The 15,824-nt window shown below is 35.9% G+C and overlaps 1 long non-coding RNA gene across 1 annotated transcript; it reads right to left on the bottom strand.

Annotated features, from left to right (window-relative positions):
- Window positions 1-273: 273 nt before the first annotated feature.
- LOC131638707 (uncharacterized) lies at window positions 274-1,358 on the bottom strand. The gene is made up of 3 exons (XR_009294748.1): window positions 1,245-1,358; window positions 574-764; window positions 274-488 (listed from the first exon to the last, which is right to left on the bottom strand). It is a non-coding gene; the product is annotated as an uncharacterized LOC131638707 (long non-coding RNA).
- Window positions 1,359-15,824: the final 14,466 nt, after the last annotated feature.

Below are 15,824 nucleotides of genomic sequence, written 5' to 3'. Positions count from 1 at the left end.
TTTTTTTGTATTATTCTTTTCCTATAATATTTCTTTTTATTTAAATTATTATCTACAAAAATATTTTTAAATATAGTATTGTTCTTTTTATTATTTTTAAAAAAAATTATTTCTACTATAATATTTTTATTTATAGTATTATTTTGTTTTATTTTCTATCACTTTTTAACATAGTAAAATTAATTCCAATAAAAAACATTTAATATCAAATAAGCATCATGATATAAAAAAAAGCAAGTTTCATAATCATGTAGTACAAAAAACCGAAAAACATATCAAATTCGAAAACATGTCGTGCTGGTGCACACAGGGGAAGTAAGTTGCAATTTCGCCAAGTCATTCTTCACCTCAACGACTCCGGGACCTGTTAACATTGATCATATGTTCAACATAAGCATCTCTCCTTTTGCCAGCTTTGCGACTGTTCCTTGTCTCTCCGAACCTTTAGTTCTAACACCAAGAATTCGTCGAAGCAAGAAATAGTTTACCTGCAAGACCATGTGCATAATTCATCTTTCATGATTCATAACATAAAAAAATCAACACTCATGACCCTAAGGCATGTTCGCGTACCTCAAGTTCCACAAAAACCTCGGGCCGTGATCCAACCTCTCCGATAACTTGCCCTACCAACCTGTCAGCACGAGTTAAAGTGGTATCCATCGTTGTTCCAACACCAATTAGGCCTCCAGGATGTTTCCACTCTCATCTTTAACAACTATTCCAGGTCGAACTTCAATGAATTGATTGACCTTTTAAACTCCCTGCAAATAACAAATTGTAAGATGTGCTTAAAAATAATGTGTCAAATGTCTAACCACAAAACTCGGCCAATATTGGCATGTATAAGAAACTAGAAGTGTTACTCTCTAAGTCTCTTTAAGCATCCATTGGAGCACATGTTTAGAAAAAGGTTTATGCATAAGTCTAACTAGAAAGTGGCATTTGGTCTTTCCAATATAAAAAAAGGTTATATTTTGTAATAACAGTATCTTTAAACTAGCTGTTACCAATACTCCACCTCCCATACCTCCAACAGGGAATGCAAGTCAATGATCTTTGTAAGCATTATAGTATGAAAGTTGTAGTTAATTTAGAACAAAACAAAGTATTACTTAAGCACTCACACACATATGCACATGCATATATACATAAAAGTAAGCATTGTAGTATGAACTGCACTAGTGTGCATATATAAATTCTTCCAAATCCCTAAAAAAATTTAATACTATTGTGTAACTTACCTTCTGGTTCCAAGTCTCTCAAATGCTTCAACCACTGACTCCACTTCAACAACAGTAAGATGTGGAGATTAATTAGTATCATTGAAGATTAGACTATAAAGGTCGACTTAAAACACTAAACTAAAGTTTAACACAAGACATTTCTGTCATACCCCAAAATTTACCTCCCACACTTTTCTCACAACAAAAACAAGGTTCAAATCTCAAGGCATGGCTCATTCACATAATCCAGATAATTCACAGTCAACTGATCCAAATTGAAAGGTCAATCATAATCAAGGCATGATCCAAACTTTAACCATTGGGCAAATATCAAGTATGGGGTGCATAACCATCATTTGATCAAGAATTGATCATGATTCCAATAATAGAAACTCAGAGATGAACAAATATGAAAAGGTTCAAATTAGGGTTTCTTAGGAGAAAGTCAACCCAACTTTGACTGAGCATAACTTTCACATGGAACATCAGAAATTCCCCACTCAAAGCCTATTTTGAAGGAAATTGAATTCTCTACAACTTTGTGTCTCACAAGCCAAGGCTAAAAATGCTTCATTTAAGAGATACAAAGCAAAAGATTACAGGTCATTTTCAGGCATCCTTCAAAAGTAGTTTTTTCCCAAAAGAGATATGATCAAGATAAAAGCTTCAAATGAGAAATATGTTCCAAAGTGGCTTGTAGAGGACCTCTTGAGGTTTCTAAAAAGTATTAGAACTCCCTCATAGCTTAAAAATTGAGTGAGATATGCTTGATCAAAGTTAGGTGATTTTGAGGGACTAAATGTGAAAAAAAGGAGGGTTCAAAAAGAGAAATTTTGCAAATGGGCCTATGATTTTATGGTACAAACTTGACCCACAAGCCATTACCTTGTCCAAAACAAAAGGGCACGAAATTTATCATATTAATTGATTTAATATATTTTTATTTCATTTTTATGATTTAATTAAGTATAAAATCAAATATTATGATAAAATATTCATAAAGGCCAATTCCAATCACAATTAATGACCAAAATATGTTTAATTTTCGTGCATAATCAATATGGAGAGATCAATGCAAATTATGACCAAAATAGAAAGATTTTTATTCAAGAAAAATCAAATTTTCTCAACAATGGAAAGATTTGATTCAAAGGCCTTTTTGATTCTTTTTTGACCTAAATTGCATCTCCTATAAGTACTAAACACAAGGCACAAGGGTTGGGGTCGAAAATTCTGATCAGAGGCAAGAGTGCAAGAACCGAAAAAAGCTTCAAGAACATCAATTCGGTTTTGAAGAATTTGAAGCTTTCAACAAGAATCAAAGGTTTCAAAAGCTTCTGCAAGGGATTTGGAACGTGTTTGGATCATCACACGACTTCAGCACCCCCAGAATTTCTCCAAACAAGCCTAGGTAAGTCGTTTCAGATTCTTGCTCGATTGACATAACATAGGCATGTTCTTGTTATTTTGATTACATGTTTAGCTTTCCCTAAGTGTTGTGATGGATTCTGGATTATTTGGTTAAGTTTGATGCGTCCTGGGATGATCGGCCATTGAAGGCCGATCCAAGCTTTTAGGGTTCGTTTTGGGGGTTTCTTATGGGGATAAAATTGGGTCAAAATAAATGCATGAGCGAATTCGCATGGCTGAGACGAATCAGTTTCAAGTATCGCGAAATATTTATGTGAGGGTATGCTCGATTCGCTATTTTCGTGGTTCAGTTTGCTACGCAGGAAAACGTAGCTATTTCGTAGCTATTTGTCTGAAAGTTTATAGGTTCGATGGGGGAGATGAAGACGTGTCCCCAGGTAATTGGTTTATTCAAAATCTCGCGCGCGTTTTCTTGTAACCGGCGCGCGTTTCGTATATGTTGCAACCAAAGCGTGTTTTAAACGCAGAGGCATACGTGGTGTAATGGTTGTGTGGTGTGTTGGTGAGGGGGAGGTCATGGGTTCGAGCCTCCCCTTTGCCAGTTTATTTTTCTGAACATTCTCTTATAATCCAGCGCACCCTAAGGCCTAACCACCACCATGCGCCCTCAGATCTCATCCCCTGATCCTGCCCCCAAATCAGATCCAACGCTCCTGGTTCATCACCCATACCATACACCATAACAGCAGCCACATTGAATAAAAATCCTAATAACTAATTTAATTTAATTAATATATTTAGTTTTAATTATTTCTTTCATATAATTAAATGTTTAATTAAAGTGATTAATATTTATTTTTGGTAAATAAAAAAACATTTTTGATATTATTATTAAAAATTATAATTTGTTATTCGTGCCGATTAAATCGATTAATCGCTATGGTTAACAATATTTTTAATTAAAATGTTATTTAATTAAATAAAATATGATTTCTATTATTTGGTTAAATGGTTGCAACTATTTTATTAGTTGTGATGATTAACCGTTTTTCCCTCGATTTAACTTGTTATTCTTTTTAATCGAATCAATCGATTGCGAGGGGTAACAATGCATTTAAAATTCTATAAAAATTATTAAAATATACCTTAATTCATTATTAGTGATAATCGAATCAATCGATTAAAATTGGTAGTGATGCAAATTTCAAATCTTTTAACTATGGTAATTGAATCAATCGATTATCGCGGTTAATAGTGCCAAATCAGGGTTGTACGCCCACATTTTCAAATAATTCTAAACTCCATTCAAATTACAAAGACAAAACAAACTGCGATAGGCTAACCAAAAAGCCTCTAAAAAAACCATATCAAATCAAATTCAAACTCTAAATGGCGTACAACCCTTCCCGAACTACGTAGACTCTGATCCTCCCTAAGGAGGTACGTAGGCACTTGGCAACAAGGCGAGTCCCCCCCTCTTCAAAACCTCAATTGTGTCCTAAAATTCTGTTTGCCACATTTCTCCCTAATTCCTGCCATGCAATCTTTGACTGTTAGCCTTTAGGAAAGGGCTGAGGGTGCCTCATACCTTCCCTCAGCCTGATTATAATAACTTACCCTCAATCTCTTATCTGCGTAGGGTTTCCTATTCGCCCTTCAGAATAGGTGGCGACTCTCTAAGTTAAAATTTTAGGCAGGTTGCTACAATTTCATACAAAAAATCAAAGAACAAGATTAAAGTAAAATAGAGGTCTATCTAAATCATCAACATGTGGACAAACTAAAACGACATTACAATAACTGGAAAAAGCATAGGTACTAAAGTTAATACATCAAATTAGAAAGTAGAATCCGAAAATAGGGTTAACTATTAGGAAAATTAGAAATAAGTAAATAGTTTCAGACTGAATCAAATTACTACTAAATATTCATCTTCACTTCACAAAATTAAATATATAACATAATGTAGCAGTAGAAAACAAACTCTTCTTATCCCACCAATAATGGTACACAGCTTAATCGAATAGAAAAACCAAATCAACTTTTTTTCCTTCTTATTTCTTACTTTTACTTTCCTGTCATCTTGAAAGGTAACTTTTACTTTCCTTGCAAATACCGATAGCTCAGGGTCAAGGTTTTTCATTCAGGAAATGATTCGATTCAGTCTAATTCATTCTAAATCAAAACAAAAAGTAAATACAAAAATACAAAAATATAAATAAATTATTCTTCACATACCTCCATGGTTGAAGTTTGATTTTGATTTGTGACAAAAGAATTGCACACAGCAGCACACAACCATGGAAGAGATACAATAACTAACGCACCACACGCTCAGAAGAAGAACAGTGACGAAATTTCAAATCCAGAAGAGCTTTCATAAGCAAGATTGAGAAGAAAACGTTCAGAAGAGCAGAAGAACAAAGGTTGAAATAGAGTGAAAGATAAAATCTGCATACCTTGTTTTTTCTTAATAATGGATTGGGGATCGGGGACCGAAAGGGTCTGAGGGTCTGAGCGATAACATATGGAATGAGAGGGAAACAAAGCGTGATTCTTTTGTGTGGGTTGGTAAGCTGTAGATTGTAGATTGAGCTTAGATTCTTAGATGTGATTAAGTATGTGTTTGGTTCCACGTTTCCCACTGTCCCCACCGTGAAAGCCAGAAGCTACAAAAGGTAGCTTCTTGCTAGACGTGCGTTTTTTATGCCTCCCACCGCGATTCCAAACAGATGCTAAGTGTTTCATTGGTGAGAATGAACTAGGGTTTCACTAGTTCTATTCACCTCTGCATTTCCATCCACTCCGCTGCCGCCTAACGTAGTTTTAGGATTCACGCACGTCAGAATAGAAAGGAGATGTAGTAGTTCCTTCCACTAAAATAGGTACCCCGGACTTCCCCAAATGGAGATCACCACTTCCACTCGTTCTACCAATCCTTAGATAGGTAGATTCTCACATCTCTAGGTACACCAGAACGAGTCGGAGTGTAATAACTTGTCCATCCAAGTACTGTCCAGGATGAAGTAATTAGAAAATCCAATATCCCTGTCCAGACTCCCAAAAGTCTTCCATCTTATCGGTTCTCTAGTCTTCTCTGCCACTGGCACCATGATCGCGTAGCGAAATCTTAACTACTTCAAGCTTATCCCTATCGTAGAATTCCCTTACTATATTCCTACTCAGGCGCTTCATGAATTCCCTTCACCGCTACAAGGATCCCGAGACGGTCCACTTCGTCTAATCAAAATCTTGGAACTTACAGTCGTCTTAGACCTTACCACAACAGTTGGGTTGTCAATATTCCGTGACAATTCTCCTCTTACGTCTGACATCCCCAACTTAACCGACTTCGACCACTTCAGCTCAAGTTGCTACGAATCTTATGCATCCTCGTGGTGGCTCCACCGTGATCCTATCCATCACATATGCAGTCAGTGAGGTTATCAGGCTCAACAACTGAATACTATGATAGTATAAATCAGGCTAACAACACACACATATGAGGGAGAAGAGAATTGCTAGTGATGTTTCATGGCATGGACAAGAATCGACCTGCTCTGATACCAGCTATAACACCCCGTACATATACGTCTAGAATAATATGTAGTGATGCTAAAAATTGGTACAAGAAACATACATAAGCGGAAAAGACAAGGAAATAAAATATATACTAATCAACTCTCAGTATAAAATGTATACAATACACTTGTCCATAAGACTGCACAGCGAAAAGATATTGTCTGATGAGGTCATCCTGCCATCTACTCGTCCACCGTCTTTAATAAGGATCATCTAGCAATTCCTTTACTTCTAACATGTTCCTGAAAAACATTAAGAGGATTGGGGTGAGATTACTAAATCTTAGTGAGTCTCCCTATCTTACGGGTTCACTCGGTTCTACAAGGTGCATGCAAACAAACGGATCCGCCATGGATCCGGGGTTTTCCTAGGCTTGGTACAAACACACAACAAAGGCAATATCACCATTGGTAGTCCCATAACTAACCAATAAGATAGCAACAAGCACACAGACAACACACAAATATGCAGACCCGTACCCGTGTACGAGGAATCCAGGAGCACGTTAATGCCTCTATGTCGGTCATATAATCATACCCTTTGTGGGTTATCTCCCATTCCCAATGTCAAGAGGCTTGCACACGCACACCGCAAGTGAGTCGGATAAGTCCTACATGGAAATTCATCTATGACAAGTTACAACGGTGACATTGCCTATATGGCGTCACGGCCCCGTCAATCACCATACATAGATGTGATCGCCACAGTGACAAATACTCCATCAAGACTACATGGGCCCACCGGGCGAAAGTCTAGTGGCATTGCCTACGTGGCACCACTAGAGGTGAGTTAATCTGTTACGATATTGCCTAAGTGGCATCATAATCCCACTATACCAAGCACGCCGATGCTTTCATAACGCCAGCGCGGAAACGCCCTTACGGACCCTCGCCAGGACATCGCAATGGTAGCTCAGGTGTATGCCTAGTAGCTAGGCCTGCTCCCATTCAAGCATACAATGAGTCTCACATAGGATTCGCCTAAACTGGACGTCATATCCAGGTTTGCCCTGTCAGTGCTCCTCAGAAGCACACATGATTTGCCTAAACTGGGTGACCATGCCAGGTTTGCCCTATCAGTACTCTCACTAGTACACAGGATTCACCTATACTGGATGTCATGCCAGGTTTTCCCTATCAGTACCTCACACACAATACAATCAAAAAACAAGGTATATCAACATAGCATAAAACATAATGATGTATCAACATAACAATATATATCAGTATACATATCCATTAGCCATAGAGGCAAACAACTTCCGAACGTTCAACCCGGACAACGGAAAACAACCACCAATAATTACATTATATTATTTCATCACATAACTCATATAAAACACTTACATGTATTCAATAATTACACATATCCATGAGTTTAGCACATAAGTGATCATACTCGGTGCAACACATTCTATAGCATAATTTATAAGTCTCAAAGACAATGGAGGCGTTCCGAAGTTTTGCAATTTTTTCCCTTTTTACTCAGTGTAACGGGTTACGCCAAATACGTAACCGGTTACGGGCACGAAAAATAGCCCAGCATTGCATTTTCAACAGTGTAACCGGTTACACAAAAACCCGTAATCGATTACACTGTAGCAGAAGGTATTTTTTTTGCATTTTGAAGGTTCCAAACCAAGTCTAACTCCAATCCAAACACCTATAACATCTCAATATCATTCCAAAAGCATACATTATCAATTATCGGTAGAATTCCACAGGGATACAAACATTTTATCAACATGCAACACAACTTTATCATCAAAACCTCAATTCCCCAATTTCATATATTTCCCCAAAACCCCAAGTTTCTATCTATTGAAACTCACCTTGATGATGATGAATAAGTTGAGCAACAAGAAGAGGATGATCAGAAACTAGGCTTGGGATAGATTCTAATGCATGCAAGAGATGAAGCTTGAACTTGGTGGAGCCTCCATCTTCCTTTCTTCCTCTCTTCCACGTTTCTTTCTTCTCTCTCCCTTCTAAAATTATGGTTTTGTTTAAATGAGAGAGTGAGACATGCCAAACAAGTCCATAACTTGTCAATTAATGGGTGAAATGACAATAATACCCTCCAACTATGCAATAATCACCAAATTGCCATTTGGTTCAATTCTAACCAATTCTCAAATGTCTACTAATTTTCTCATTGACTATTATTTGGCGATAATTAATAGTGTTACGAGATTGGGGTATTACATGCATCTACTTTAATCGGATCCTTAGTAGAGTATTGGTGAAAAATACTCCCCATAACCTTTAAATCATCATCCGTCTACCGTGCAAATTGGGTGAATTGTACCTTTCCTTTAGTGTCAAGTGATGGTGAACGATACTCGAGCTTGACTACCTTCCAATTTTCTGGATATTAAAGGAGATAATTGAGTGTGGTAATCAGCTCGGCAAGAGGCATGTTGTCATACCCCAAAATTTTCCCATCATATTTTTACTGTTAAGCTCATTCAAGTATCAAAGGCTCAAGGTTTGACTAAGTGCACACTCTCCTATTCAAAAGCTTCCAACTAGGGTTTTGTCTCTCTCTAAGTAAAATCCGGTTCTGATACCTCAAATGGATTTCATGGCCTCTCATATGCTTCAAAGTATCCTCATTCCAAGTTGCAAGTCTGACTCATAAGATTGCTCAGTCAATGGCTCAAATAGTCAACAGTCGACTAGTTTGACCTAAAAGTCAACTATGGTCAAATCACAATCAAAACTCCTGATTTTTGGTCAAACATCAACATTTTGAAGTAAAATTCATCATTTGATCAAGGTTTGAGCATGATTCATCAAGGAAAGCTTCAAAATCAACAAATGTCCAAGTTTCTAAAATTAGGGTTTTTGACCTAAAAGTCAACTAAACTTTGACCAGCCATAAATTTCACATGGAACATCAAAAATTTCCCAACCAAAGCCTATCTTGAAGGAAATTGAGTTCTCTACATCTATGTATCTCTAAAGCCAAGGCCAAAAATGCTTCATTTGGGAGATATGAGCCAAAATATTATAGGTCCTTTTTGAAAGTTAACCAAAAGAAGTTTTTGTCAAAGCCAATATCATTAAGATAAAACTCTCAAATGGAAAAAAGGTTCGAAAGTGGCTTGTAGACGACATATTGAGCTTTTCAAAAAGTCCTAGAACTCTTCCATATCTTAAAAATTGGGGGAGATACGCCTTGTCAAAGTTGGACAAATTTGAGTGAAAAATGTGAAGTAAATATGGTCCAAAAAGAGTTTTCTTTCAAATGGGCCCAAGTTTTTAAGATCCAATATTGGTCCTCAAGTTATCCAAGACATCCAATTAAGTGGCCACGAATTATTGAGATTAATTTGATTTTATATGAATATTTCATTCATTTAAAAATGATATAATTCATGAAAATCAAAGGAAAATCAAATATTTGATTAGAGATGTTGTAGGAATCAATTTCAATCATCAAGATACCCCATAATTGACATCAAATTCGTGCTCATGCATATTGATTGGAAAAGATTGAAATTGGAGCAAGTTTTAGAAAGTTTGAATTCAAGATTCAATCAAATTTCAATCATGAAAATTACCAAGATTTGATTCAGTTTCTTAACCTAAAATCAAACTCCTATATAAACACTATGAATCCTAATGAAGAGAACGAATTTTCTGCCTCTAAGACCCTCACAAAAGCTTCAAAAGAGTCAAGGAAAAGTGAGATTCAGATTCAAGGATTGAAGCCAATTCAAGACGATTTGAGGATTGCAATCCATTCTTTAGTGTTCCCTGAAACTATCTGGATGATCCCCAAGGTCTCAAACACTTAGAATCATCACTTAAACGTTCACGGTTTGGCCCCCCTTAACTTAAAATCGTTTTCAGTAATTTGTGCATAATGAATGAAATTTGAGTGTATATTTGTGTTATTGATGTTATTTCGAAGATTTCTGTATGGTTCAATTGGAGTTTAAGTGCAGGTTCAAATTTCGCCATGACTAGGGTTTGAGGTTCAGAAATTGGGGTTTAGCGTTCTAGCTAAAATTGAACCCAAAGAAGGTGTCCATGTTGTTTAGAATGAATTTTCTGGTCGTTTGGTACCTTCACCATGAATTTATCTTGCATATCCCGTGAGTTTGATGTTACAGGTTCTATAGCTACGGTAAAAATCCGTAGGTAATACTTTTAGCTACGGTTTGCCCGTTGGTAAAAATCTGGACATCTAAGGCGACAGTGCCATTGGAGAAGACGAGGTGTGGCGCAATCTCATTCGTCCATTTGAATTTCCAGTGCGCGCGTATTTGTCCCAGATCTGGTGCGCTCCTGCCTTGCACGCGCATCATACGCCTTCGATCTTCAGCCATCAGATCATCCTAGCATCTGATCTAACGCCCCTAAAGCGCAATCCTATGGTGCACTTTCAGAGCCTCATCTCACTGGATCACTGCGTTAGTTTTTTTCAATTTTTTCTTATTATTTTATTTATTTTCTTTATTTTCTTTATTTGATTTTTATTATTTGTTTTATTTTCTTTTTAACTAAAAAAAAAACCTTTTTTAAAACTAACCTTTTTCTTCTTCTTTAAGTAAAACTTTTTTTAATTAACATTTTCTCCATAATTAATTTAAATTAATTAGAATAATTAGTTAATAATTTTAATTGGATTAATAGTTTAATTAGTTTATAATTTTAATTATTTTATAATATTAATTAGTTTTATAATTAAATCATTTAATTAGTTAATTAGGAAAATTAGGTTAATAATCTTAATTAGGTTAATAATTTTAATCAGTTTACTTAGTTAATTAATTAGGATAATTAGATTAATTAGGCAAATTAGGTTTAACTTTTAATTTAGTTCGGACTAGGGCTTTCTAACTTAATTAGGTTTCTAACCAATAATTAATTTGAGGTTTTTACCCGTTTGGTTTTTATTAATCAGCCTTTTAAGGTTTGCCTTTCAGTTTTCAAAAACCTTTTTAATTCGCCTTTTTAATTTTCCTTTCAATCATACGAGTGTATCCTGTCTTATTCTTATGGTTTGCCCTTGTGGCTTGTAATAGTTAATTAGGCTTTATTTTCGCGCTCATTTCTTCACTATAATGTATCTGCCCCAAAGCCTTGTAATAGCTTAGGTTTTTTCTTCCTGCCTTTATTTTTCTGCCTTACAGGTGTTTATTGTAATAGTGTAGGACATTTAATTCTGTTTACAGGTGTTTATTGTAATAGCGTAGGACATTTAATTCTGTTTTATTTTCTACTGTGGTTAGTAATCCTAGGGAGTGCAAGCCTTGTTAAAATGGATTTATCTCACTAATTTACAAGATAAAATATCTAAATTAACCACATGATTGATTGCACACACACACCTTTAAGGCAATCCCTCTTGTTGCCCGTTGCCTTACGATAAAAAATAGTCAAGTCCCTCGAATACGAGGATACGTTAGCCAGTTGCCTACAAATGAAATCATCATATGAGATCTAGTCCCTCGATGTTGCCTCGAATAAAATGATGATCGTCCCTTGGAATGCTAAGGTATCCTCACTGGTTTCCTAAATGACTATTATATCCTTCCCCGAGACTACCTTCCCTCTTTATGGTAGGGATAGTTTTATGGCGAACAATAAGCCTCGATGATCCTTTTCAAATCCAATGAAAGGACTACCTGCCCTCTTTATGGTATGGACAGCCCTTTCAAACGAAAGTCTTAAAGAACAAGAAAGATTAACTTATGGTAGGTGCTTTTAATTGCTTGCTCGTTTCAAATTCAAAAATATCTTTTCCCACTTCTTTCAAATCAATTAAAAAAGACTACGCTTATTTACAAGCTAAAGTTCTTGTTCAAATCTTTTCTTATTCACACACTTCAAACATTTTGAAAATAAAAGTGAGCTAAGCAATTAAGAGCCCATGGATAACCATGGATACAAAGGGTGCTTACACCTTCCCTTTGTATAACTTACCCCCCGAACTCAAAATCTTTCAAAGGTCTTTCCTGTTCTTTTTGCCTTTCCAATTGGATAAAATAAAAGTCGGTGGCGACTCTTGCTATCCGCAACATTTCAAAAAAATTCAGTTCTCCCACCGTGTTACACATGTCCTCGGAGAAAATAAATTGAAGTTGCGGCTTCTCACTATTGAAGCAAACAAAAGCAAGGTGAGGATATGTTTGGGTCATCTTTGATTTTTGGTGTGTGATGTTGAAGAAATGGTTTGAAGACCCTATTTATAGAAGATTTGGAGCAATTTAGTCCCAAGAATTCTTATCCTGTGTTAGGGCATGTTTCAAATATACACTTCCGAATTCACCCCTTATTTTTCGGATATCATGCAGCAAGGTGATATAAGCTGAATAGTTTTGGAAATGTATCTCCGAATATATCATTGAATGTCTAAATTTAATTTTCAAGTGTAAACAGGGTGTTTTTGAAGATGCATTTCCGAAACACCTTGAAATTTGATTTGGAGTGCATTCGGAGATGCATATCCAAAGGGCAGTTTAGGGTTTTTATGGGTTTTTTCACCCCTACAAGGTGTTCAAAGAAATTCCATTTGTCTATATCCCTTCATGCAAAACCATCATACTTTTCTTTGTTGTTACCTCTCAAACCTTGCAAATAAAAAACCTTCTTCACCCATCTAAATCTCTCTCCTTCGACCTCAATGGATAGATTTTTCAATGGTTTAGTCTTTTATTACGAATTCTGCCCATGTATCATTTCCTTTTCTGGTTTTTCCAACTTCTCTATAAAGGAGGATCACCTCCTTTTAATTTCACACCATGTTCCAAAGCTTTACATTTTCTTAAAAAATTATATCTCTTTATTCTCTCTTTCTCGCTTTAGAAATATTTTTACTTCACTTTAAGTTGTCATAGTGCTTTTGAGTGAAACTTTGCTTGTGAGGAAGATTTTGTAAGTGGTTGTGTTTTTTGTTTAATTTTTGAAAGTGTAATTCTCTTGAGAAGATTGAATTTGGTTCTTGAGATAAACCTGACATAAAATCTCTATTTTTGTTTATTGAGCTTTGTCGAAAACTCACTATGAAGGTTCATTAACTTAATATGTGGAAAAATCTACATTTGGTTTTGGATAAGCCTATAAAAATCTAAAGATCAACTTGTATAAAGGTTCGTGGGCATAACCTTCAAAAGCTCAAAGTTTATAGTCAAACTCTCAAGAAAACTTCTTGGGGACAGGATTATGCCAACGTTTGGCCAAACCTGTATAACTCTCTAGTGCAATATCTCTAACCCTATCCTCTTTAATTTATGCTATTTACTTTTACTGTCTTATTTTTGTTCCTGTTTACTCTTTCCTTAAGAAACTACTAACATAGTTTTAAGCATAACTAAGAAAATCACTACAGTAATCACAAATTTTGAACACCACAATTCACCCTCACCTCTTGTGTTTGAAGTCACTAGTCCAACAAAATGCCCAAGCTTTTGAAAATTGTAGCATTGGACATTTCTCTTGTCATTTTTCCTTCTTCCTTCTTTTCCTCTATTGTTGCCACCTTTGTAATTATTTGATCCACCACCATTGTTCTGGCTGCTTTCTCTCTTTGAAAAGATTGAGTTGTTAGAATTTTGAGAGTCCCTTCCACCATTGTTGTGGTAATGTCCTCTACCTCTATTCATGGACCATTTTCTCTCTGCCTTCTAGTCTTTTCCAATGAAACGGGCCTACAAAGCAATTTCAACCTTTGCTTCGTCAACATTCCTCTCCTCCATTCTCCGCTCATGAGCCTCATGAAAAGTTTTCAACTCTATTTTGCTCATGGTTGAAAGATTCTTGGACTCCTCAGAATAAACTACTACGTTATTAAATCTTGATGCTAAGGATCTCAAGATTTTACCGACCACATATTGCTCAGTGATTGTCTCTCCACATGCTTTTTCTTAATTCACCAATTTTGTGATTCTTTTAGTAAATTCACCAATGGTTTCGCTCTCTTCCACATGAGTTAATTATAGCCGCCTCTTGTGAGTTAGTAACCTCACCACTTTTGCCTTATCAACTTCTGCATAAATTTTCTCTAATATTTTCCAAGCTTCCACATTATGTGTTCGATCAAAGAATCAGGCTCTTTATGCCAAATATAGGGGAAACACCCTAATCACAAGATTAAATGATGAACAAGACAATAATGGAAAGAGTGAGATAATTAGAGAGAATTAGGGTGAAATTGGTCGTTACTCATTAATAATCCAACATGAGGTATATATATATATATATATATATATATATATATATATATATATATATATATATATATATATATATATATATATATATATATGATCAGTGGTTTTCACACATATATTTATCGTTGTTTTTAAGTATGTTTAAGTTATGTTATTGAGCGTTTTATTTCTTTATTCGTCATTTTATGCTTTGGTTGTATGTTTTTATGTTTTCAGATTCATATGGAGAAATCGGAGTAAATCAGTGCAAAACTCGGAAGTTTTGAGGAAGTTCAGAAAACATGCTACAGGAGGCCTGACACGGGTGGCCGTGTTGCCCAACACGGGCCGTGTCAGGAAGAGAGCTGGGAGCAAAGTTTGAGAGAAAGGAAAAACAGTGAAGCAACACGGGTGCCCGTGTTGCACAACACGGCCCGTGTTGCACATCCTGGGACCAAACAATAAAAATAAACATAACAGGGGACCAACACGGGTGCCCGTGTTGCTCAACACGGCCCGTGTTGGTGGATGACGCTGATTTCAGTGATTTTTATTATTTAGTTCAGTGGTTGGCCTGCAGGGGTGTTTTTGGGATTTCCAACCAACTTAAGTGAGTCTGCACTATTTAGGAGGGTTTTCAAGATGAATTAGGGGACTTTTGCATCAGACGATAGAAAATCACAGAAGAGAGAAGATAGCTTCATCAAGGATTTCGGAGACGGAGAGATTCAACGGTGGACACCATTGAAGATCAAAGTTCTCAATTATCTTTGTAATGTCTAAATTCTTTACTATGTCTTTCTTGAATATTATGAGAGGCTAAACCCCCCAATGCTAGGGGGGTGGTCCTGATTTTGTTTTTGTAATAACGATGAATTTGTGATCTCGTCAATACATTGGTTTATATTATTCAGTTAAATTATGCAATGTTCTTCTTGTTTTCTTTATCGGTCAAATAAGGATTAATCTATGGCTAACAAATACAGGACTGTAGTTGTTAGGGTTTGTGCATAATTTGATTATAGTAGATATCACCTAGGACTAGGGATACCCTATCATTACCACATAATCTTGATTATATAAAAGCTTGGTTTCAATTTAGGTTCCTAAGGACTTAGGATTTAGGTTGGAAGACCAAAGGTTTCCTCACTAAGGACTTAGGAGGAAACACCCTAAGGATGTGGTAACTGAACGTTATGAACTTGTTGAAGAGATCTTAATTCTGAAGTGTTACATGCCAAATCAACCACTCACCCTAGCATCTCATATATTTGATAACAAAAATCAATTTATTTTCTCATCATTTTTTCTTTGCAAGGATTTCATCCACCAAAACCAAAACATTAATCTTTTGTTCAATTGAATCATATTTTACGAATCTGTATTTCCTACGCAGTCCTTGAGATCGACATTCGGGGAATTTTCCCTTTATTACTACAGAGGCAAAATAGTACACTTGCTATTTTACCGATTAAGTTTTTGGC

This window comes from Vicia villosa, unplaced genomic scaffold (genome assembly GCF_029867415.1).
Source record: "Vicia villosa cultivar HV-30 ecotype Madison, WI unplaced genomic scaffold, Vvil1.0 ctg.002391F_1_1, whole genome shotgun sequence".
NCBI classification, from domain to species: Eukaryota; Viridiplantae; Streptophyta; class Magnoliopsida; order Fabales; family Fabaceae; genus Vicia; species Vicia villosa.
Note: the sequence above shows the minus strand (reverse complement) of the source record. Positions and strands in the feature narration are given on the sequence as shown.